The sequence below is a fragment of the Ptychodera flava genome, chromosome 10 (genome assembly GCF_041260155.1).
Source record: "Ptychodera flava strain L36383 chromosome 10, AS_Pfla_20210202, whole genome shotgun sequence".
Taxonomy (NCBI): domain Eukaryota; kingdom Metazoa; phylum Hemichordata; class Enteropneusta; family Ptychoderidae; genus Ptychodera; species Ptychodera flava.
Window position 1 is genome coordinate 22,024,119 of NC_091937.1, and position 23,602 is coordinate 22,047,720.

The following is a 23,602-nucleotide window of genomic DNA, read 5'->3' on the forward strand; positions in this document are numbered from 1 at the left end:
CTTTGGTTACAAAAATGTTCCCCTATATCTAGGCTTTCAGAAAATGTATAATTTAGGAAGTTCTGAGCTTATTATTCACCAGATAATTGTTAGATAAGGTCAATTTCATGTCTTGGAACATTAACATGGTTATGTTAGAGCACGGACGTAACGAACCCTGACCGCTTACTTTTAAAGACACAGATCAAGCTTGCTTGTCTTGTCATATATATATATATATATATATATATATATATATATATATATATATATATATATATATATATATATATATATATATATATATATATATATATATATATAATATATATATATATATATATATATATATATATATATATATATATATATATACTACACCCAAATCCATCCATCATTATCCAGACATTCAGACAGACATACTGACAGCTAGACTAACAGACAGACATAATGCGAAGATATGCATTTAACATGACAAATTGTCTTACATGTACGTACTGTGTCAGTGTGAAGTCTATGACAGCCTGCCAGACAGTTTCGCCATGATGAGACAAATGGTTGAAATATCGACCTACACTGTGAAACGATAATACAAGCAATTTTATGGGATTTTACAGTACAAACGTGCCAGTTGCAGTTCATCGGTCGAAAGAACCTTACGCAGTATGGGTAAACGTGAGCAATAATAGATATGGTTGTCTAAGCGCTATATGAAATGTTTTTATTGTTCAATGTTTGTAGAATGTGTTATACACACTTGTCGGCTAGGCAACGTAAGACACTTACCTGGTGTTCAAACGTCACAACAACAAAGAGACGTCCTCTTCCTTTAGGCTTTGATAGTTTATAATATAACTTGTCGATGAACTTGCAAAAAGTAAACCTCGGTGATAAAGACAATATATTGTCATCATGTTTAAGTATTTTACACGGTTTTTAGGGTATAAATATGCGTAAATCTATTTTTCTCGAAGTGTGGCATACCAGATGGTAAATAAGGCCAAGCAATATAACTGTGGATTTGCGCTATTCAAATAAAAGGCGCAGATAAGAGATTTCTAGTCAAGACAGTAATTCAGTTGCTAACAAAAATATTGAACACTACGCGCTCAAACATGCTGTGCTGAAAATCTGAACACTTAAGCATTCGGACATGACTTTGAAAGGGGAACAAAGAACTGCGGTTTATACAGAGGACAACAATATTGGAAAGTATATCAAAAGTTACAGGTAGCGGAGCTTTAATAAAATGAAGTGGTCGCATTGGGGGACGGATGATTGACATTGGTTGTAATAAATGGAACGATCGCATTGGAGAATGGATGATCGATATTGGTTGTGATAAATGGAGAACCATTAAGGCTAAAAATCAGCAGTAAATCTCATTTGAGCACATGCTTATTAATTACCTATCAACAACCAACACGTCAACTCTGGGCTGCCGGCTTATTTACTCATTCAGGATTCGTTTTGCGCATGACAGAAATATATCGTTTCACTTCAATTATCCAAAATATAGTATGGTGGAATGTAGACAATGAGCTCCTTTGATCGATGGCATCTCGTTCATTATTGTTAGAATGCAAAATGGAGTCGGAATTGGGATTCAACACTCTGTAGGAAAAGTCATCACTTAGCCAAAGCTACTTCATCTCAGTCACGACAACATAACTTGAAGTCTTTTGTCAGGCAGACCCTAGTTCATATCCCTACATAACCTTGAATTTCAATAATATAGCCTATAAACATTAACAACATATTTATCCTATATGGTCTTATTTATGCGCCCGTTTTAATTACCATTTTCTACGACCAGCTGTTTGATAAATGAGCATTTATGTAAAGAATGCCCAAGGTCAAGGACATTGATGAATTATTTTCCTAAAAGCTTTTATTTGTGCGTGCCGCGGAAGGTGGATAGGGTATGATGGTTACCTAAAGATGGTGAAAACTTTTAAACTGTCATGATGCGATGCCACCAGTTGGATAATACAAAGTTTTAAGTTATATCGTCATGCCCGAGGTAAATTTACATAGACTCGAAACTAACTGTGAGAGGATATTTGATACCATCTTAAATGTGCTCCCTTATTGCAATCATAGATATGAAGACAAAGTGAGTGCTGTGTTATTGTATGTGGATTTGTAATTGACAACTATATTAAATTTACAACAATGTGTACACAGCATATTAAGACTTACTGCTTAGTTAGAGGATGTACCCACTGAGTTGCAATGCAGCTTATCGTGAAATCCGTGTCCATCCAAGTGAATATAACAAGCGTGTCTACTACAACGTTCTTCGGGTAAAATCTTATCTGTGTCCCTTTGACGTAATACTTCAATATGGCAGGTAGGACTTTTAGAGCGACTTGCATGGTTAATGGATGACTGTATGACTTTCTCTACATAGAAGTCATTAGCAAGGATAGAGATTAATTGGAAATGATATCGGCTAAGGAGACAAACAGTGTTTTTGTTTCTCAAGAGACCAAACTAGCATTTTGTTGTTTCTAGGCAGTTCTTCGGATCCACAAGGATTCTGATTCATACTGTGATCGACCAAAATGGTAAATCGGACCTCATATTCGCACATGCGTACGTGTACATCCTTACAAAGTATCCTATTAACTTCCAACCTACCACTCAACCATCAAACTGTCTTCACCTGTCTCTGTTTTCGCCTCTTAAATTTCTTTTTTCGCTATCTTTCCATCCGCCCATTCTACTCTATGTCTATATTGCTGTCTGTCTGTCTGTCTGTCTGTCTGTCTGTCTGTCTGTCTGTCTGTCTGTCTGTCTGTCTGTCTGTCTGTCTGTCTGTCTGTCCGCCAGTCCGTCTGAACATGCCTGTCTGTCTGTATTTCTTCTGGCTTTCCAACGTTCGTCCGTCCGTCCGTCTGTCTGTCTGTCTGGCTGTCTGCCTACCTGTCTGTCTGGATATGTCTATTTGTCTGTCTCTACATCTGTCTGGCTTTCCGTTGGTCCGTCTATCTGTCGGTCTGTCTGTCTGGATATGTCTGTCTGTCTGCCTGCCTGTCTGTCTGTCTGCCCCTCTGTAATCTGTCTGTTTGGCTTTCCGTTCGTCCGCCCGTCTATCTGCCTGTCTATCCGTCCGTCCGTCCGTACGTACGTCGATCACTCTATCTTTCTGTCTGTCTCTCTGTAAGCTCGCCTGTCAATCTGCCGTCTCACAATGTATCTTTTCCGCTCCTTTCTCTCTTTATTCATAAAAAAGGGTGCACAGCTGACAATAACGAGTAATGCAAAGACCATTGAGAGATTGAATGAAGATTGATTGTTGATTGATACAAAAAAGATCAAGCATTGGATTGAACATAACTGTAAGAAGTACTTCAAAGGTTGTGGCCATTATGTTACCATTTATTCAGTCTCGCCCAGTCGTAAACATCACAGATGCGGAAATTCATGGACGATACGACTGAATAGAGATCATAAATTGCTTTACCGATTAGAGGTTTTGTCTTCTTGTAGAAATACAAGAGAGCTTGTTAAAATGGCAGTATCAGCGATGGTGATTTAAGAAAATAACTCTGTGAGAGACAGAGGAATCAATTACTCTCCAGACTAAGCCGGAACATACGTCTTGTAATGGACGTTAAGAGACGCCATATCGATTGAAGTAGTGCGGTTCAGTCTCAGTTCACATGTACCATACTTTTTACTGTCATTCCAAACCGCAGTTAGCACCAGAAGTTAAACCAAACGTTGTCACGCATTGGCACGGAAGTTGTTTCAAAAGCTGCAGCTCTTGTTGCCCATGTTAACGGAGTTCAAGACAGGACAAAAAAGACAATGTTTTCCCTTTCCTAGAAAGTGTCTACGTTTACTTTTAACGTGCTGAATATTGAAAAACATCTCAGTCAATTATGAATATCTCATGTAAAGCTTATACAGTTTTGCCATTTGCATTAAACATGGCATATTAAGGTAGAATGTTTCTCGGGGACAGATATTCGGAATTTCAATTTTTTCTGGTGTACCATTAGGAGGGGGTCATTTTAAAGCTCTTCGAGTGAGGAAAAATTTCAACCGTCTTAATTTATATCGAAAACTTTATTGTACCCCGTAGAGTTTACAGAGCAATGGCGGCCACTTTGAATTCCAAATACAGTATCAGTAAATGTTAGGTTATTTGTTTCTCTAGTAAGAAATTTTGCACGGTGACCCTGAATTTAATTTTTGATTTTGTATGAGAATGGTTGAAAATTTCCTAGAAGAAAGTTTGAGCAAAAGTTAAGTCTTTCAGTTTCGAGGCGCATACTACCTTAATGAATATTATTGAAACCATTAAGACAGAATTAGTTTAGAATACTCATAGAAGCGTAGAAAGTCATCAAATGAAAATTAACGCAATCTTCTAGAAAGCATGTTTGTGCTTGACAGTTTGACCATTACCGACTGTTGTCAACTATCAACGCTTTTTGTGCTATCTCTTCGACTTTCACTGCTTATTAAGCAAATTTGAAGGCCTCTCAAAAACCAATTTCACGAGCGTGATGACATTAAGATCAACTTAAAGATAACGTGTACGGTTGAAAAGCCTGCACGCAATCGTCTTTCCCAGGGCTTTGTGCGTCTGTTGTTTGAAAGCATGTAGTCTGATTATAAGTTAATGTGCATTAGCATTCAAATAAACGTTCTAATGTGTCTTCAAAGTTTGATAAAGGTTATCCCTTCTAAGTGTGATCGCCTACATGACCTTGAAACTCCAAGCTGTATTTTGATTTCGGCGCTAAACATGCCAAGGCATGCGATAAATCACCTCCGTTGGCGACGCGTGACTGTAAAAAAACAGCTTTTGCGCACGTGTTATCAGACTTAAAAAACAGCTTTTGCGTGATCAACGAATACGAATTTGACAGGGACAAAAGTTATCCGTATTTTACTTGACCTTTACCGGTAGGGTCAAGGGAGGTAACTTTGAGATAGATTACCGCATACAGTTTTAAAGAAATAACGGTAGACTGTATCCTCGTTGAAGGATTTAGAGTGGGCAGACTGTAATTGACATTGTACAATCTATTCAGAACTGCTTTACTTTATTCTATCTAGATTGCGGCGACTTTTTTGGAGAACTGTGCAATTCAAGGTTATTTAAGCCACTGGAGGAGTATAGCTTGTCTAAGATGGAAGTCAATTTGAACTAAAACCACCCCCTTCGAGTCCCGTGGAATAGAAACTGATGATTAAAACCCCGTTCTGATGAGCGGAGCGCAATGGAGAGAGTCAAGTCTGTTATAAAAAGGTCACCCTTTTGTTTTCAAGTGTACAGCGATTGATCACTCTCGGCTGTCTCAAGCATTTCAAGGATTGTGCACAGTTTGAGACTTGAATCGATTTGAGCAACAGCCATACCGTCTAGTACCCTTGAAAGAAACACGAAACTTTGAAACCAGTTCTCAATGAGCAAATATAATTGACTCGGTCCTTTCTATTAAATAAGGTTATATAGTTTGTCTTCAAGTAGGCAGCATTCATTTTTTTCAAAAGTTCACTATAAGCGAACGCTTACATGGGCACTTCAAGGAGTGAGTATAACTTAAGACAGGGAGCGATTTGAACAAGATCTACCCTTCCGATTAGGTGTGTTGAAAATGAAACCCTGAAAGTAAGATACTTGGCCTTAATGATCTCTAAAGCATTAGGGTCAAGAGTAAGATATCCATCGAAGGCAGACAAACGAATTCAAAATTCCAGGAATCGTGCGATGATACTTAAGTTTAAGAGACGGGCTTAAAGTTTTACGATGAATTGAAATAAAGATTAAAAAAACGACATTCTTAAATCAGGAGGAAGGAGACAGAATAATATTGTTGGCGACTTTTCTACGAGCTTCTGCTATATTTGGCACTGATCGGCTTTGACTCATACACAGTAGATACATTAATTGAATTTAAGTCAATGCAATGAGTGCCAAATAATTATACAGATTGAAACTAGATTCGTATATATTGTTATTGGCTTCAGTATTATTTAAATTTTCAAACACTATCACAGACTGTTCGTCGACAGACACAGATCTAAATGTGCAAAGGACGGGATGAGTATCAGAACTTTACAAACTTTTATAAACCAGATCGCTCTAAATCAGAGAGTCGACCTAGTTAGTATTCAGCCCCTCGACACAGCTGAACAACACACTGCAGCACAGAAATGTTTGATGCCCATCTCATGCGTCTTGCACTCGTCAGAGAAAACTGGCGCGACTGTTTTCGATCTTCTGTGCATCAATATATGGCGCTTACCATTTTCCTGTGGTCCTGGGTAGTTGAGAAGTTCGACCAACAAATAAAAGACCAATTCAGAATGTTTATTTAACACTGCATATATATATTATATATATATATATATATATATATATATATATATATATATATATATATATATATATATATATATATATATATATATATATATGTACACTTAAGATGGCCACGTGTCATCCTGCATAATACACCTACTCTACATATGGTTGACAATTTTGCATATTTTCGATCGGATTCGAACTCACAACGCACGGCACCCAATCACCAAGTGAAGACATCACAGTCAAAACCGCTCGGCCAAATCCCCACCCTTAAAAAATAGTGGTTCGATAATAGAGCTAAGTTGTAACAATTTTTCTTTTTCTGACCGCGAACACTCACTGTAGATAGGCAAGGAATATTCTAACTACCCTCGATATAGATAGGCAGAGTCATCCTCTCTCTATACGTTATTCTTACTGTACTTGATAATTGTACATATGCTGTTTATATGACCAGGGTTATCCCCTGAACTGTCTGAAGTTTGTGGATAGGCTTGGGACATCTACAGTTTATATATATATATATATATATATATATATATATATATATATATATATATATATATTATATATATATATATATATATATATATATATACATACATATATATATATATATATATATATATATATATATATATATATATATATATTCAGTACATGTATATAAGTTTACTTTAAGTAGACTTGGTAAATTCATGTATGCATGTTAAAAAGGCAAGGGATATCAACAAAACAACCTGCAACTGGCTATAGAGGCTAGGGACATGTTTAATATACAACACTTAAGATAGATCGTGGCAATTTTCGATGACAATTTTACTCTAATTGCACTTGATAATGTCACTTATTCTGTTGAGATACGCCAAGGTTATCCCCTTGAACTCTCTCAAAATTGTGTCTAGCCCAGGGATGTCTTCACACTCCCTATACATGTAGATGGGCCAGCGCATTCCCAACTATTAACTCAATCTAATAGTACTTGTGATAATTGTGCATATGCTAGTCGGATAGATAAGTGTCCCATTTACGCTATCCAATCAGTTGACCTGCAAGTGACAGCCTTTTAGACTCAAATTGGTAAGTACAGTGACTTTAATAAAACTGGATAACTGTAAGTATCCTTTTTATATGAGTCAGAGTTACCCCTAAAATGCACGAGTCTGCAGATACGCAAAAATCCACAAATTCTTCAAGATCCTCATTTGTCTTATAAAATTGATATAAAACACGATCGGAACTAATTTGGGATAATTGGATGATGAAATAATGTCGGTTTAAACTGCAAACGTACGCTCATCTGTTTTTCTTTTGAAGTTAAACACTTGTTTTTATGACTAATTTGTAATATTACAACATTCAGCTATAGGGCACCTGAGACTTTTGAGAAATTTGAAAAATATCAAGATCTAATTATCTAAAATTAGTTCCAGTCGTGTCATAAGTTAACTCTTAAAAATCTCCATCTATTTCCTTGATTTACAATTTCTTCTTTATACACAAAAAGGTTGAAACCATTGTGACAAGACTTAATAGTGCTAACCGTTCTCAATCTAACAGATATCCATATATTACATGCTTCCCTATCAGCTTTATCTGGGTTCTATACTTCATATCTAATATTTCCATCAATTTGTTCCAAAATATTTCATAGCCTTACAGTCAAAAAGAAAATGCTGTCAGTCTTCTACAACATGGCATGATTCACGTTGTGGGTATTGCACTTTTTTGCATATACATATGTTTAACTTGTGTGGTAATTTGTCAAATGACAAACAATAATTAAATTGCTATATTTTTTATATCCGCACTTTTCACTTTTGCTGTCCAAATAAGATTCCATTTGTATATAATTAATGATCTGTTGGTCCATGTCGTTGGTGCATATATGTTTTTCGTTAATAGTTTGAAGAATTGTTTCCGCACCAGTAATTGTCCATTATCTCGTCACTCTTTAACCTTGAAACATCACTTAGAGACATTACATGCGGTCATCGTTTTATTTCGCGCCATTACCTATTTGTGAATCATCAGTTCTTCATCTATTTTTACGACTTTTCACCATTACTGGTTCTTTGAAGTCATTAAATATTGAACATATGGCACATGAAATCCACACAAAAGTAATGGATTCAATTTTGTACCAATTTCGACAACCCACTCAATCTAAACATTAAAAAGTAGGTCAATGTCGAACAATGTCAAACAATGCAGGGACCCTTTCTCGGATAGATCTGGTTTGGGATCATTTTCAGATTCAAGTTCTGATAGTAGAAGCGAATACTTATTCTACGTGTTAACGAATTGAAAGATTCAGTAATGCCAGTTTTGTTTTCGGATTCGAATTAGCAGCCTGTTAAAAGAACTCACCAGGGAAAAGGCGTCGGCGTCTCGAACTCCGCTTTACGAAGGTTGTAACAGTGCTCAGTCTGTCCCCAAAATGATTTTACAAATGACATCGTAATGGTAAAACATATTCACTCAGCAGGCAGTGCGTTTGTTTATGAGATTGGAAACACGAGTGCGCATAACTTTGATTTGAAGACAGTAGACGCCACAGTGACTGCGACGTACAGCGACAAGCCAAAATCCAATGCGGCGTTGACCTTTGACCATGAATCATCCGTGCTTTTTCTACTGCTCACTCTTATCTCTTTAGTTCATATTTCTCATTGTTTGTGCTACAGCATTGACAGATTTTATCACAGAATGTTTTAAAAGTGTGAAGCGCGCTTTTGTCTCTAGCCGCTGTAACCCAAATCATCACCACTGATAGCTAATCTTATTAAGGTAGTATGCGCCTCGAAAATGAAAGACTTAAACATTTGCGCAAACTTTCCTCAAAGAATCTTTCAACTATATATAATCATCTTTTAGAATCTCGACTAAAAATTCGAAGTTACCGTGCAAATTTTGGTACTAGAGAAACAAATTACCCAAGATTTACCGATGTCTGAAATTCAAAATAGCTGCCACCTCGTTGGAGAGAAATAAATTTTTAATTTTCGAAAACTAAAACGGTAAAAAGTTTTCTTACTCCAAGAGCTTTAAAATGAATCCCCATAAGCGGTAGATTAAAAAAGAATTGAAAAGTTTGAGAGTCCGAATATCTGTCCCCGAGGCGCATTCTACCTTAATTGCTTTAACTATTGCAACCCGAAGCATAATCTATTCATAGACCTATCCACTAGGAGTCGAACTGTGGTTCATTATCATCTTTCGAAACTCTAATTTAATCGTTCTTTTTATAAGAGAAATAAGTTCTCCTTGTTTTTCCAATTGTTGAAAAAAGCGTCAAAATGTTTATTGATTTTTTTAAAAATTCATTCGTTATTTGAACCAGGCTTGAGAACCACAGGAAAATTCCTCAAAGCTCATTACAAAGTTTGTAGTGGTAATAAGTTCAAGGGGGAGCAGGAAATCAATTACAATAAGACCAAAAATAGTCATTCCTTTGAAAACCAAAACGAGACTCAGTAGCATCGGCGTTTTGCGTAAACTGCTTACGTCAACGTTTTGTGAGTTATCTCCATATCCAGAGAAATCTTTCATTGGTTTGCACCTGAGGGATTTGAAATGTCAAACTTACGACACCTGACAAGGACTTCTTATCCTACACTCTTCACTTCAAAGCATTGCGCCATGCACTTCAGCAGCTCTTGTCTCGTATCGTTACACTTCGCATGCTCTATCAGACGATCAGGTTACACCTGTACAGAGCTGTCGTTATGTAGCGCAGGTCAACCTGACGACCGCCACTTGTAACGATGAATTTGTTGATTCGATGCAAGAATTATGCGTTTTATATGTCAATCAATCTGATAAAGCAGAACTGCAAAACATCATTGATAAAATCCGCAATGTCCAATGTCATAAAAATCACAACATCATCTAAAGATGCAACCCAACACACCTCGGCATAAGATGATCTATGAAGATAAAATTACAACATTATTGCAGCGGACTGTTGAACATATTATTTCAGTGGGAATGTTCTTTATATTTTACAACTACTTGTAATGGATAGCATACATCCCCCCTCATACTCCGAACTGAAGCCTGTTTGAACGACATTGTACTCCTCTTTCAGTCTCTAGGCGGCGCTCTACTAAGCAAACTTTTTCAACAGCGAAAGTAAAAACATGAAAGATCTGGAACATTCCGGATGTTCAGTCGCCTCGCGATTTCTACATCAATCGAATGTACGCAGCACTTTCGAGTATTCAGCGAAATCTTAATCAAGGCTGTTGAAGCTAAGACAGCTGAAAATGTACATAAAAGCACTGTCTCGTTCACTGCCAATTCAATAATACACATGCATTATCTTGTATAGCTAAAGTAGCACTTTCGTAAACAACCGAGTCAACAAAACAGTCAAATTTTAAACAAAATGCACGATAACATTTAACAAATCCCAATACAGTGCCCTCCTTTCAAAAATATACACAGGGACTTCGACTCGCCATCATGTATAATGTTTTTTGTGATTTTTCAGTGTCATGTACACAGTGTCTTTGAGTACGTATGGACATCGAACAACAAAATCTACAATTACAAGGTTCATACCGCAAAATCTGCTTCACATATTTTAATGATGAACAAACTCAGAGAAACAATTATTTTTTTCACGAAAATAACATTTCGAAATATGCATCTATTTGTGAAAATACAGAAAAAGAATGGCAACTGTTCCAATGTCACGTAGATCTGGAAATATAAGATAAGTGGTGACGTATGGTTTCCCACGTTAAGGCTCATTACGGCGAGCAAAACGTGCGTAAGTATCTAAACTGCCAACTAGCTGTATTCATGCTCAGCACAATAGATGTATAGCGTGGAAAATTACTTGTGGAATTGCATTCTACAAATTCGTGAACTCGAACTAGTCTTCCCGACGTCGGGGTTAAATTTTCAATACCAACTAAATGTAGGACTCTCCCAAACGAGACACGGATGCCATGATTAATCTCGTGTGACAAAATTGCGGTCACAGGGCTTCCATTTGGATAATTTCGTTCCGTGTAACTGTATTTGTGTTTTTGGACCATTTGCCCGGGTAAATCCACCTTGTTTCCGGAAAGTCTAAAAGTCTAACCTGTCATGACTCGCAGTCATCAATTTCAAAGCCGCTGACATCTATCTCATCGCTTTGTGCAAGGACAAATTCTCCACAGACAGCGTCTCCTCTCGCCACAAAGCCACTGATCAGTTGACGAACTCCACAGACAGGCGTGCGTGCTCGCCGTCACGTCGTCTGGTGAAAGGCAGATTTGAGCTGACTACCGTCGCGGCGACGGAATGAACTGCCGGTAGTTTGGCATGGAAAAAAATCAACTTCATCACCACTTTCAGGCAGCATAGCTGCAGTTTACATCCAACATCCAATACCTGTGTCGACTGCCTTCTCATTTCTAAACCGTTGCAGTCTGATGTAGCGTACACGTCTCTCATAATGTGACGTTTTTTTCAGTCGGCGCCGATCGACAAACTCCTTTATATGTGATCTCTCAGGGACTCTTATTTACGACTTTTGCCACAGAACAGGTTACTTGGTCATTAACATTATTTTAAAATAATTATGAGAAGAAACCCTTTTAAATCAACACTATAGGGTGTGTTTTCATTTATGTATAACAAAGGACATACCGCCACCAGTATATTGCCACCTTAACGTGGATTTGACCCACTATTTTACAGGTATGGCGTTCGATTTCAGTATTAAGATATACGAAATTTACGTACGGACATTATGGAAAGAACAAAAGAGTTGACGAGTGAGGGCGTTAACAAGGGACGTAAACTAATGTAAAGTATTCCGGTCGCCCTATTATTTCTCAAGCAACGACAATGAAGTCTCGTAGATGCGAATAAAAAGCCGCCAACGTAAGATATAATATCTGTCTCATTTGTCGGTATTAAATGGTGGGTAAGGGCGGTTCAACTTAATAATGGGACGAAAAATACCCTCTACTCAGCAGGAGACACATGGGATACTTAATCGTACATTGCTCCTTGTTATGAAAAAGAGATGTAGATTTTCAAAACTGCACAAATTTGCATGAAGTACTCCAAGGCATAAAAAATTGAAGATATCTTCATAAATTATAAATTAAAAACTTTGCAACTTTCATTTTACTGGGAGCCACTTTACATAATTTGAAAAAAATAAGAAATCTAATTAGTATTCTTTTTCCCTGCAATTACCACGAGTTAAACTACCAGTTTTCATTCATTCTCATCTCCGATATAAAGAGCAAATTACATTCGTATCAGCGTGTGTTATATGTTTCTGACACTTTGTTCTCACAAGATTCGCACCACGACATAGTAGATCAAGGAGGACGAACTTAAAACCAAGTTCATTTGCATAAATCATGGTTTTCCAGGAAAGCAACCTCAATTATGTCAAATTACTCATGGTTTACGCGAATTTATAATTTATATCTTAAGACTTTTTCATATTATGCTCTAACTGAGGTCAGAAGTTTAATTTTACATGGTTTTGCGCAGCTGGTCGCCAGCATACTCCAGTGGCGACGTTTGCAGGGAGTTCATTTTAGCAAGCATGATCACGTGGTTACTCTGATTCCATTTATTGGCTGAAGATTTGGCAGGCATAATCACATGATGATTCTTGTTCCACTGATTGGATAAAGTCTGTCAGGCATTATCACATGATAATTTTGATTCCTCTGATTGGACACAAGCTATTCATAGATGTGAGCAAGGATTTTCCTGAAGCTACTCTCGATATTCACATCATCACACATGTCAGTCATCTAATACGCTTTGATATTCGCCCTCTGTTCACTTGTAAAATTAGTCGTCGTCTCTTGTAAGATCTTTGTTCACCACACTGCTCGTAACTGAAAACAGCGTTAAACATGTCAGTCGTGATTAGCTTTACAGGTTACTCTTAATACAGTGAAAACGTCTGATCGTGACTTAAAGTTGAAAGAGCCAATTGGAAACCGCAAACCAACTCGTCAAGGCGTAGGCTGTTTCTGTCTCCGTCGTTGGGCATAAAAGCCTATAATGCGAAAACAATGTCTAGGGTTGGTCATTTTTTTCTAGGGTAGGTCGGGTTACAAGAAAACACACAAATAATTTTATTTGGCTTTTAAGACACCATAGTTTCTGAGCGTTGTTGCTAGGCTACATGTATGAAAACAGAGCAATATTGAAATAGTTTGAAGACACATGCAGATAAATTTGACGATGTACATTATGACAAAAACGTTTCAACTTTCTTCAATCGCCAACGTACCTCGGATACAGCGTTTACATAGGTCGTAGGGGTCCCTAGCGACCTTTGAGCGCAGTCCCGACGACCGCTTCCCTTTAAGGAATAATCACTACGGCACGTTAGTTGCAATGTTCATTTACATATTCTGGGCGAAACATCAAACATCAGTCAGCGCAATTTGCACAAGTGTGGTAGTTGCGACGACCAACTCGGTTTCTCGTACTATAAGTTGAAACTTGTCAAGAAATACTTCACATAGTAAATTCCTAAGGAAATGCTAGACAGTAACTAACGCCCGAAGTAGTATAAAATTGATTAATTTATATATATATATATATATACCTTCATACTTCAATAGCATATCAAAATTGGAAATATTTCTCTTCAATATCCATACCTTGAATTCAGCACGGCACCGATGATACACATTGTTTTGTACATTTAATTATCTGGTGGGGTTTTTAACATTTTGAGACACAGTGCACCCACGACATTGAAAGGAAACGATATTCTTATTTCAAGACGAAATTCGAGGATTCGTGACCATTGAGGATACTCCAATCATAGTGTGACATCTGGTTCTACAGAAACCGGCATTCTCTGTCATATTCCACGGTATTCAAATTACATCCGGGAGCATTATACTCGTTATTGGAATTTGCACTCCAGATTGACGAATGAGCGACTTTAGGGACGGACCATTAGATCTTAGGGGTGATCACAATCAGATAGTGAATACTTTTTTACAATTGTAAACTTTTGAAAAAAAAATTGTCCGAGTGAGTCTTGATGTGCTAATTTTTTTCTAACTAAAACGGTCAGATTTATCATCTTTTTGCGTTCTGATTATATATTTTTTATTTTGCAAACTAGTCTGAAGATTTTTCCCTAATTTTTTGCTTTGAATTTTTTTCTGTTTTTGACCACCCCCTCCAAATCTAATGGTCAATCCTTAACGGCAGCCCACAGCCTTTCCTTGTACAGACTTTCAACCTTTACAGTGAATTTACATTGGGACCGACGAGCACGCGAATCAAAAATTAGGAAGTGATCTTTAAAATCGATTACTTCTTACTTCAAAACTGCAGAGGTCAATAAAGCGAGTATGTTCAACATGGAGCTATAGAAGGAAACTGTTTACTTTCCTCGCAATTTTATTTTTTCGTTAAGTTTATATTATGTGAAAATACATTGATGTTTCTTAATATCTTGGACATAAATTTTGAAAACTGTGTCAAAAAAAAGAAAAGAAATGCACCTTTTGCCCCCTACTGATACGTAGTATATTGTACCTACCATTGTATGCATTGTCGACAGTAATAGATGTTCATCCGGTCGTAAGGCGCTCCGAATATCATGCATCTACCTTATCTGAGCCCTTGGGTGATTGTAGGAAATTATCGTTTATTCATGATGTGAAAATGGTCCAAATGAGCAAAGAGAAAGAAAAGGAAAGAAAACCAAGCCTGCTCCTCTCGAATAAGGAGCAACGAATAGCCACAGCCCAACCCGCCTGAAGACCTCGTTAGAATTGATATTGATAAGCTTATTGCACGTGGTAGCCGGTCATGCATCGCCGAGTATCGTCACTGTCATTGTGCAGTCGTTAAGTTATGAGACCCTCTGGGATTTAGCTATCAACTATTAATGATGCAATAAGTCTTGCTCTGAAGAAAAGTACACGGAATATTCAAATCAGAGACATTTGCGCTGAAGCTGCACCGATGAAAAACGTACCCTCACTCAGCCCTTTCTTATTATTGACTTTTCTACTAACATAGGCTGTGCAACAGCAGTCTTTAAAGGAAAGCGGTCGTCGGAACTGCGCATGTGCGAATTTCTTGTTTACAAACAATGTATTTCATGCACTATATATTGATGCATCATGTCAACATAGCTGCAACATTGAAATTTTACGATGTACATTACGAAAAACATGTTATAACTTTCATCAATCGCCAACGTAGCTTGGATACAGTGTTTACATCGGTCGTAGGAGTCCCTAGCGACCTTTGAGCGTAGTTCCGACGACCGCCTCCCTTTAAATGCAGCACATTTCAAAAATCCGTTGCAAATTTAGTCTTCAAATGTCAGCCACGCCAAAGGAAGTTCAAATTATCTTGCAAACCGGGGTTTCTCATTTTACTCGTGAAGAATTTGTCAACAGAGAGTTACAGGCACTGAGCAGACGGACAGACAAGTAGACATACAATTAGACGAGCAGTCGGACTGCACTGAAGCCAATTACAGGTGTTGTTTTCGATTTCATTGTTTACCAGGGAATTCTCTTTCTTTGTAACAAATCGGCGAGAATTCCATTTACAGTTCCGCCCCCAGGGGGAAAGTTCAATTTCAAGAAGACGGGGGAACACAGCAAGCAATGTCAAGCACAAGATGAAATCAACAGACACGTCTCTCGAACTTTCAAAACAACTCAGCTCATCGACAACCGACATTGTGCATCGATTGCGCAATACCTATCGGGCTCAGAATAATAGTCTTCTTGGAAGGGAGATCCGCGCTCTTGTATTCTGATTGTTAGGGGAAAAAGGTCACCGAAATCTAAGAGAATGGAGTCTCCGTTTTCGGAGATTTATTTCATAAGTCTCAAGGAGTTTTGTACGAGCAACTACTCATCATATAAACACATTTTTCTAATTTTTAATACATAAAAATACCAAATAGCTCTTTCATAGGGAATTAATCGTGTATTTCCCATTAAGATTAAAATGTCCGCCTGTTTGGACACTATGCGGAAAATGGAAATCGTCGATATTTAAGGAAATGGGTACTGAAGTTTTCATTTTAAATGGTTGGGAAAATGGCGATAGATTGTAAGGTTATTTTTTGACTTTATGTCTGACAATTCCGCCAACAGTACGGTCGATTCATTCGTTTGAGATTTTCATCGAGACAATGATCAGTGCACAGCAATACCAACGTCCTGTGCCCAATTATTCTCATCATCCCCTGGTCATCATTAGACCGTATCAAGATTCGCATCGTGCACGAGTGTCTGCTCACAATGACGATTTTCTGGACAGCAAAAAATTTATGACTGAACAGAAACTTGGGACATCAATAATATAAGTTAAGTTACTCTCTTTGTCCATTGCCCAGTCTTGAGGGATATTGTCATAGATGCCCCTTTTCAGTCTTGGGGGATATTGTCGTATAGACTCTTCCTTTTCAGTCTGTCGTGCTGTAGGATTACCTGAGCAGGTATTCCATGATTTATCGTGACTGCAATTTCATTCTTATGCCTCAGTCCGATCAGTTTAGGCAAATTTTTGGCTTAAGGTTTTTTTCGGAGTATAAAGAAGAAAACCTGAGGGTAGCTTAGCAATCGAGGTATGTTCTCGTGCAAGAGGGCGTTTTGTACAAACGAGCGTAAGATGATTTATGGTGCATTGCAGCAACTGTTGACTGTTGCGGTCACGGTGGAAAGTTCACGGCGACAAATTTGAAATCTAAACATAATTTCCCGATTTTCCTCACGTCCAATGTGTTACATTTCAGTAATGTTTATAACAGAGAGAGAGAGAGAGAGAGAGAGAGAGAGAGAGAGAGAGAGAGAGAGAGAGGAGAGAAGAGAGAGAGAGAGGCAGGGGATTACTCTTTGGGATGTCCTTGATTTATCATGAATTCGCTTATTTTTAGCAACAATTACAGGAGGCAACTACGACATACACAACGGTATGGATCCGACACTGTATATATACATACCCCTCCAGGGTCTATTCTTTGTGCTAAGATGGCACCTGCTACAGCGCCGCTCCAATATTATAGTGGCCACGTTCTCCGCAATTTCCAATTTCAACGTTTATTCATGAGACATGCGTCACGTGACTCAACAAATAATGGTAGTCCGTCAGGAGCAAAGTACAGAGTATGGATTTCTTGCACTTTGACAGTCAAGACATCAAACCCGAGCCGCCATTAACGTGTTAGACGTCTAAGGCATGGAATAAGAGAACTGCTCGCCCAAAGGTGTTTCTAAGGTGATTTTCACACCTATTGTGTGAACAGCACATGCATGCTCAATAGAGTACCGACATTGTGATTAAAATGAAGCAATTTTGAAGCTGTAGAGAAAGTGTGACAACAGCCATACCTACAAAATAGTCTTGATAACCCGGTTTTCAAATGACACACGACGTAATTATAGTGCTCCATGTCCATTTAATGGGAAATAGTTGATCGAATTCATTACAGCGACGGCTTAGATACGCCTTATTTCCACCGAAGCACTCCTTTTTCCAAACACGTCGGAATTCTCGGACGAAATTGCCCATAGCAAGGCTAATTACACAGAATAATACGATGAGCCACGATGACTCCACAAAGTTATGATCTCTGAGAAATGTCCAACATGTGCGTTCCGCCATGGATCACGGCTTGGCTGGTGACACCGTTAACATGTCAGCTATCGCTATCTTTACGAACGGTGGACACTGAATACCTAACAGAAAATTCATGCTTAACATATCTACAATTGTTGTTGTTTTTGTTGTTGTTGTTGTTGTTGTTGTTGTTGTTGTTGTTGTTGTTGTACCGTTGCTGCTGATCTTTTGTATTTTCATGTATTTGACTTGAAACGAAAGCATTAGAAAACTGTCACTATCTCAGTACATCTTAGATTGTCTCGCAATTTTTAAACAAGACGCCACTGAACAGTTTATCCCACAACGATTATGAATGTCTAACTGTTTTGGAAACCAATGCTACACAGAATTTTCAACCAAGCTTTCAAAGGGTCGTCGTAGCGAATCGAGAGATTCAACGGTTCAAATTATCTCTTTCTGTGAATTCGTACGGATGCAATGCTGCCGCATTTCTCCCATTATGCATCGCGGCTGGCAATCATGAAATGCACTAATTCGTTTTTTGGCCTTGATTGATCACATTTCGCGCGCTTTTTGATCTTCACTTTGCTGACCATGGCTCCCACGCAGTAATTGTTCAATGCCATCAGTTTAACTTCATTCTTGCATGATGACAACCTGATTCAATAAAACAACTGACGTGGAACGTATTCACGATATGCGATAGTTGTAATTCGTAGACATCACCTCTTGAAACTAGGATCAAAATGACGCAGTGACGATCAAATAAGGCGACAAAAATCATCGGCGTGATTTTACATGATTTCATTGTAATTGATGGAGTACTAAGAGAGAGAGAGAGAGAGAGAGAGAGAGAGAGAGAGAGAGAGAGAGAGAGAGAGAGAGAGAGAGAGAGAGAGAGAGAGAGAGAGAGAGAGAGAGAGAGGAGGGAGGGAGGGGGGAGAGAGAGGGGGGGAGAGAGAGAGAGGGGGAGGGAGAGAGAGAGGAGGAGGGAGGGAGGAGAGAGAGAGAGAGAGAGAGAGAGAGGAGAGAGAGAAGAGAGAGAGAGAGAGAGAGAGAGAGAGAGGGGGGGGGGACTTTGTTTCAGCTGCAGTAACCCACTGCACAAACCATTTACCGATGATATTGCAGTTGCTCTGAAAGAATTTGGTCGACGTAAAACGAATGTTCAACATCCGGGTCGTTAAGGTGCGACTTTACAGCTGTTTTACGTTGAGGGACAAGCCAAAGTTTTTCTTTTTTTCTACAGAATTAACCCTTCCTATCTTCAGTTCAATTCTCACGTTTGTCCCTGTCATTACAGGGAGTAGAGATAAAAAAGATTGCTTTTAAAGTTTCTACAGGAAAGAATGAAGACACTTGTGTATAGTCTCGTCGTGACGTTGTGGATGGTTTTTAAGAGGGTATAATTGCAAAACAGGAGATAGGATCATATACGAATTAACGTTGTTACGAGACTGTATACGCTGATATTAAAAGGCAAGCCCACGAGTTGGGATAAATTAGTGGACAGACGGAAAACTATGAAGCTATCGACGATGAAATGAATTTATATTTGCGACATGTGAGTGAAACTACAGATTTTTGAAGACCTATGTGGAAGTAACAAGCGATTTTGTGAATTTTTGCAAGCGTACAAAAGTGTAACGATAGTCATCCTTGTTTAAACAAATCACCGTCGATAAGTCTCTATCTGCCAATCTTCAAATAAGGTGAGAAGAAACTATAGTCCGTACACATTTATCATTTTAACGGGTATGTATGTATGTATGTATGTATGTATGTATGTATGTATGTATGTATGTATGTATGTAGTATGTATGTATGTATGTATGTATGTATGTATGTATGTACGTACGTATGTATGTATGTATGTATGTATGTATGTATGTATGTATGTATGTATGTATGTATGTATGTATGTATGTATGTATGTATGTATGTATGTATGTATGTATGTATGTATGTATGTATGTCTCCCCACGATCAGTCAGTACAGTAACGTCCGGCAATTTAAACCAACATTACTTTCACAACACTGTGTCATCATGCGTAGATGTTATCTAGACGCTTTCTCGGAATGTATATGCAAGTTGGAAGTGTCCTTTGGGCAAGGAGTTAAATTGATACTAAGGAAGAAATACTCAGGGGACAACATCGGCTTGGACGATTATCAGAAAATCACAACTCTAAAAATACAGTTACGAAGACAAGGAAGGGTCAAGTTCACATCAAAGTTCACTACTGCTGTGAATTTTTCATGTCAAGTGGGCTGGAATGTCGATATCGACATCGTGGAAAGGGACAAAATGACTCACGGCAATTAGATCTTTCTAATTTATATTAGCACCACTTTCAGTCATGCTTTGGTCCATTTGAATAACCGTAGACCCAACACAACATCTTAGACTCGTTTTTATCGATTTTCCCAATTTCAAGACAGGGGCCGATGTGATTTTTTGGAACTTACTCAGAAGACACGTTTTTTACGTCACGTAATTTTGTTGTTTATAGATCTAAGTCGATGACACCTGTGATAGAGTTATTTAAATCTTGTCGTATGGAAAGAACAGGGCGGCCAATTAGTCGAAATTACACAATTTAGTCTGGCCGCGTAGTGGCCATTCTATGTCGAGGGAAATAGTTCTAACGTTGTCACATCGAGTAGACTCCGAAATACAGACCGTAGTAAATAGCTGTGTATGCTGTTTTGCGATTGAGCATTTCGTTTTAAACCGACGGAGGCGGACTACATTCCAACGGCTTCCGATGTACGGCTGCACCACAAACAATGAAACCACATGCCTTTGCAAATAATTGTACTTCGCTATTAATAACTAGTCCAGACACGTTGACGTCACGAAGGCGATAATTTTTCATGGCGTTGTCAGGGAGACATCACTAAAACTTGACAAATATATCGTAATTAAGAAAATCATCAATTAAACAACAGGTATCATTGCAAGAAGATATTTCTTGAAATATCGCCCGCGGAGGTGCTTCATGCGAGACTGACATGTCTGGGTGATCGTCTAAGTGCGCTCATTTCACGTTTCTTGGTAAAAGATATGTGCCCACCGAATCCAAATAATGAGTATGTTGAATGGAAATAAGTGCTGATAGATGAAAATGTCCAAATCGTCTGTTGTGTTGGCCAGCGTGAAAGATTGTGATTTCAAAACTCAGTTCAATGCATATGAGTGTCGATGAGTCACTTTTGAAGAAATGAGATAGGTCAAGTACACATAAATCTCGGCTTTGTATTTGCTCTTCTTAATACTTTCTTATTAAAGCAAAGACAGTCTGTTTGCCAATTCAACCTAGTGTGCGTAGGTTGAGACCAGTGAGAATCTATACAAATAGTAGATGATAGAATTACGTCAGCGTCTATACTTTGGTCACGTGATCAGTGACCTCAAGGATAGTGAGAACATCCAGGCTGAGACTCCACGGTTTTACGTCGGAGGCAATGCTCCAATTCGCGATTTTAAATGGAATCCCTTTCTGTTAATATCCCTGTTTTCCCGTCTTTTGTAATATTCCTTATCGTAACAGTCCTTATTTGTGGAGTATTTTCTGTTAATACTTATAGTGCATCCACGAGAGCTTACTTCAAGGTTTTCCGTTAGTTGTCTGGTTTTTCCTTTCATTCAGAGAAGATAAGGATTTTAAGGAAATCCTTCGGAAAATCTCTTAGCTTTCTGAGCAGATTACATCTTTCAAGTATCCTGTTAGTGGTTACTGTTTTATCTTTATCATTGCTATCACGCAGCGCACTGTTGAATTTTTGGAGATAGTGACTATTTTACAATGTTTTGTCCGTCGTCTGTTTTTTGTAGGATTATTTTAATAATCTGAAATATCAATATGATAATGATGATGATGATGATGATGATGATGATGATGATGATGATGATGATGATGATGATGATGATGATGATGATGATGATGATGGTGATGGTGATGATGATGATGATGATGATGATGATGATGATGATGATGATGATGATGATGATGATGATGATGATATCATCATCATCATCCCCAACACCACCACCACCACCACCACCATCATCATCATCATCACCATCATCATCATCATCATCTTTCTCCACTTCAGTGTATGATGAAGGTCCATCTACAGGGACTTTAGAGTTCAAGATTTTGAATTCTAAATATGAAAATCAAACTCGATCGGATGGTCCACAAAACATATCTGGAACTTTAAATTGTCTATTGACGACAATAACCTTAAAATGATAGGACAGGCACGGAGAAGTGTAAATTGTTACTGAGTTTCGTCAGGCGAGAAACACCGACTCGTCTTCACGGAAAGACGGCATTTAGCTGGCGGATGTAAGTTCTTTGCAAGCGCCTTTACGATCCCATGGGACACACTGCTTCCTTTTCATTGTTTTGGATTTTTCGTGTCAGCAAAGATGCAGTCTGGATGTTCTGAAGATTTTGTGTCGTCTCTAGCACCCTGACAGAGGCTACTAAGTGTCACTGACTGTCTATTGGTTTGAAATCATGTGACAAATTGGAAACTCGTCCGGGCGGAAAATACTGACCGTGGTCATGCAAAGCGCCATCGGAGTTTCTACGTGAAGGCGCATGCCAGTTAGATTATAACTGTCGAAGTTGCTTTCTGACCGGGAAAGCAAGAAAGCTCCAAGAAATGAGTGTCGTCTTGATGTCAACACCACAATGTCATGCTACAGCGCTACTCCAATGGCCAATTAACATTGCAATGGGTCTGTAATTAGCCTCCTTGCAGACATTCTTCACAGATTACAAAACGCTTGTCATCATTCCACTCGAGCTGAAATTGCATCAGCACAGTAAATTGCTACCGATCGCCCCAAATTAGAATTCTTGGTAGTTTCCCTCCCCTGTCTGCCTCACCGAAGCACGCTTCATTTATCAGACTGGTATCGAACTTTACGAGGGGTACCTAAGCTCGCAAAGTTACACACTAGGCAGTAAATTATTTGTCACCATGCAAATAGCTGTATAGATTTTTTGCTTGATTAACGATACTCGTTAATTCGCGGAGGTCAACTTCAGGACATCGACCTGAGGGAACGTGAAACGATACAATTGCCCCGATAAGTCGCAAATTTTACTTCTACCATGCATATCGTTATCATAATTTTGTGAATATTTTGCAGAGTTGCTTGACTCACTCTGAAGACAAAATTATAAACGATTGCAAGATATTTTAACTACTTGAACTTGAAGATAAAATCAGTTCATCCGTGCCTTAAACCGGAAACAACTTTGTTCATCTTGATTAGGTTGCTGGGCAAATGGGCATACCGAAAGTAAAACACGAACTTGGACATGCAAGTCACCGATCTTGTTCTTGCATTCGTCAAGGACCAACAAAAAGAGACATTTCATCAGCCGACAGACAAAACTTAACTCATTCTAGACGCTCTGACCCTCATACTTACAGTAAGGTGTCATTGACAGGCCTGGCATCATGTGTAAACAGTTGCAACCCATTACAGTCCACAGTCAATTACTGCGTCGTATACAAATTTGTAATGTCGATCGTGTCTGTATGCACTAAGATCATACAGAAATTACATCGCACTGCCAACCCTCCTGGGTGCGAAACGGAAGGACAATGCAAATATGAAGTGGCAAAGTGGAGATGTGACCGTGAGAGTATCACATATACCGTAGAAGAGCGCA

General features: G+C 38.4%; 1 protein-coding gene across 1 annotated transcript in view; it reads left to right on the forward strand.

The window, feature by feature from the left end:
* Positions 1-23,602, forward strand: part of LOC139142252 (neuromedin-B receptor-like) — a 108,025-nt gene that overhangs the window by 25,464 nt on the left and 58,959 nt on the right. The window lies entirely within an intron of this gene.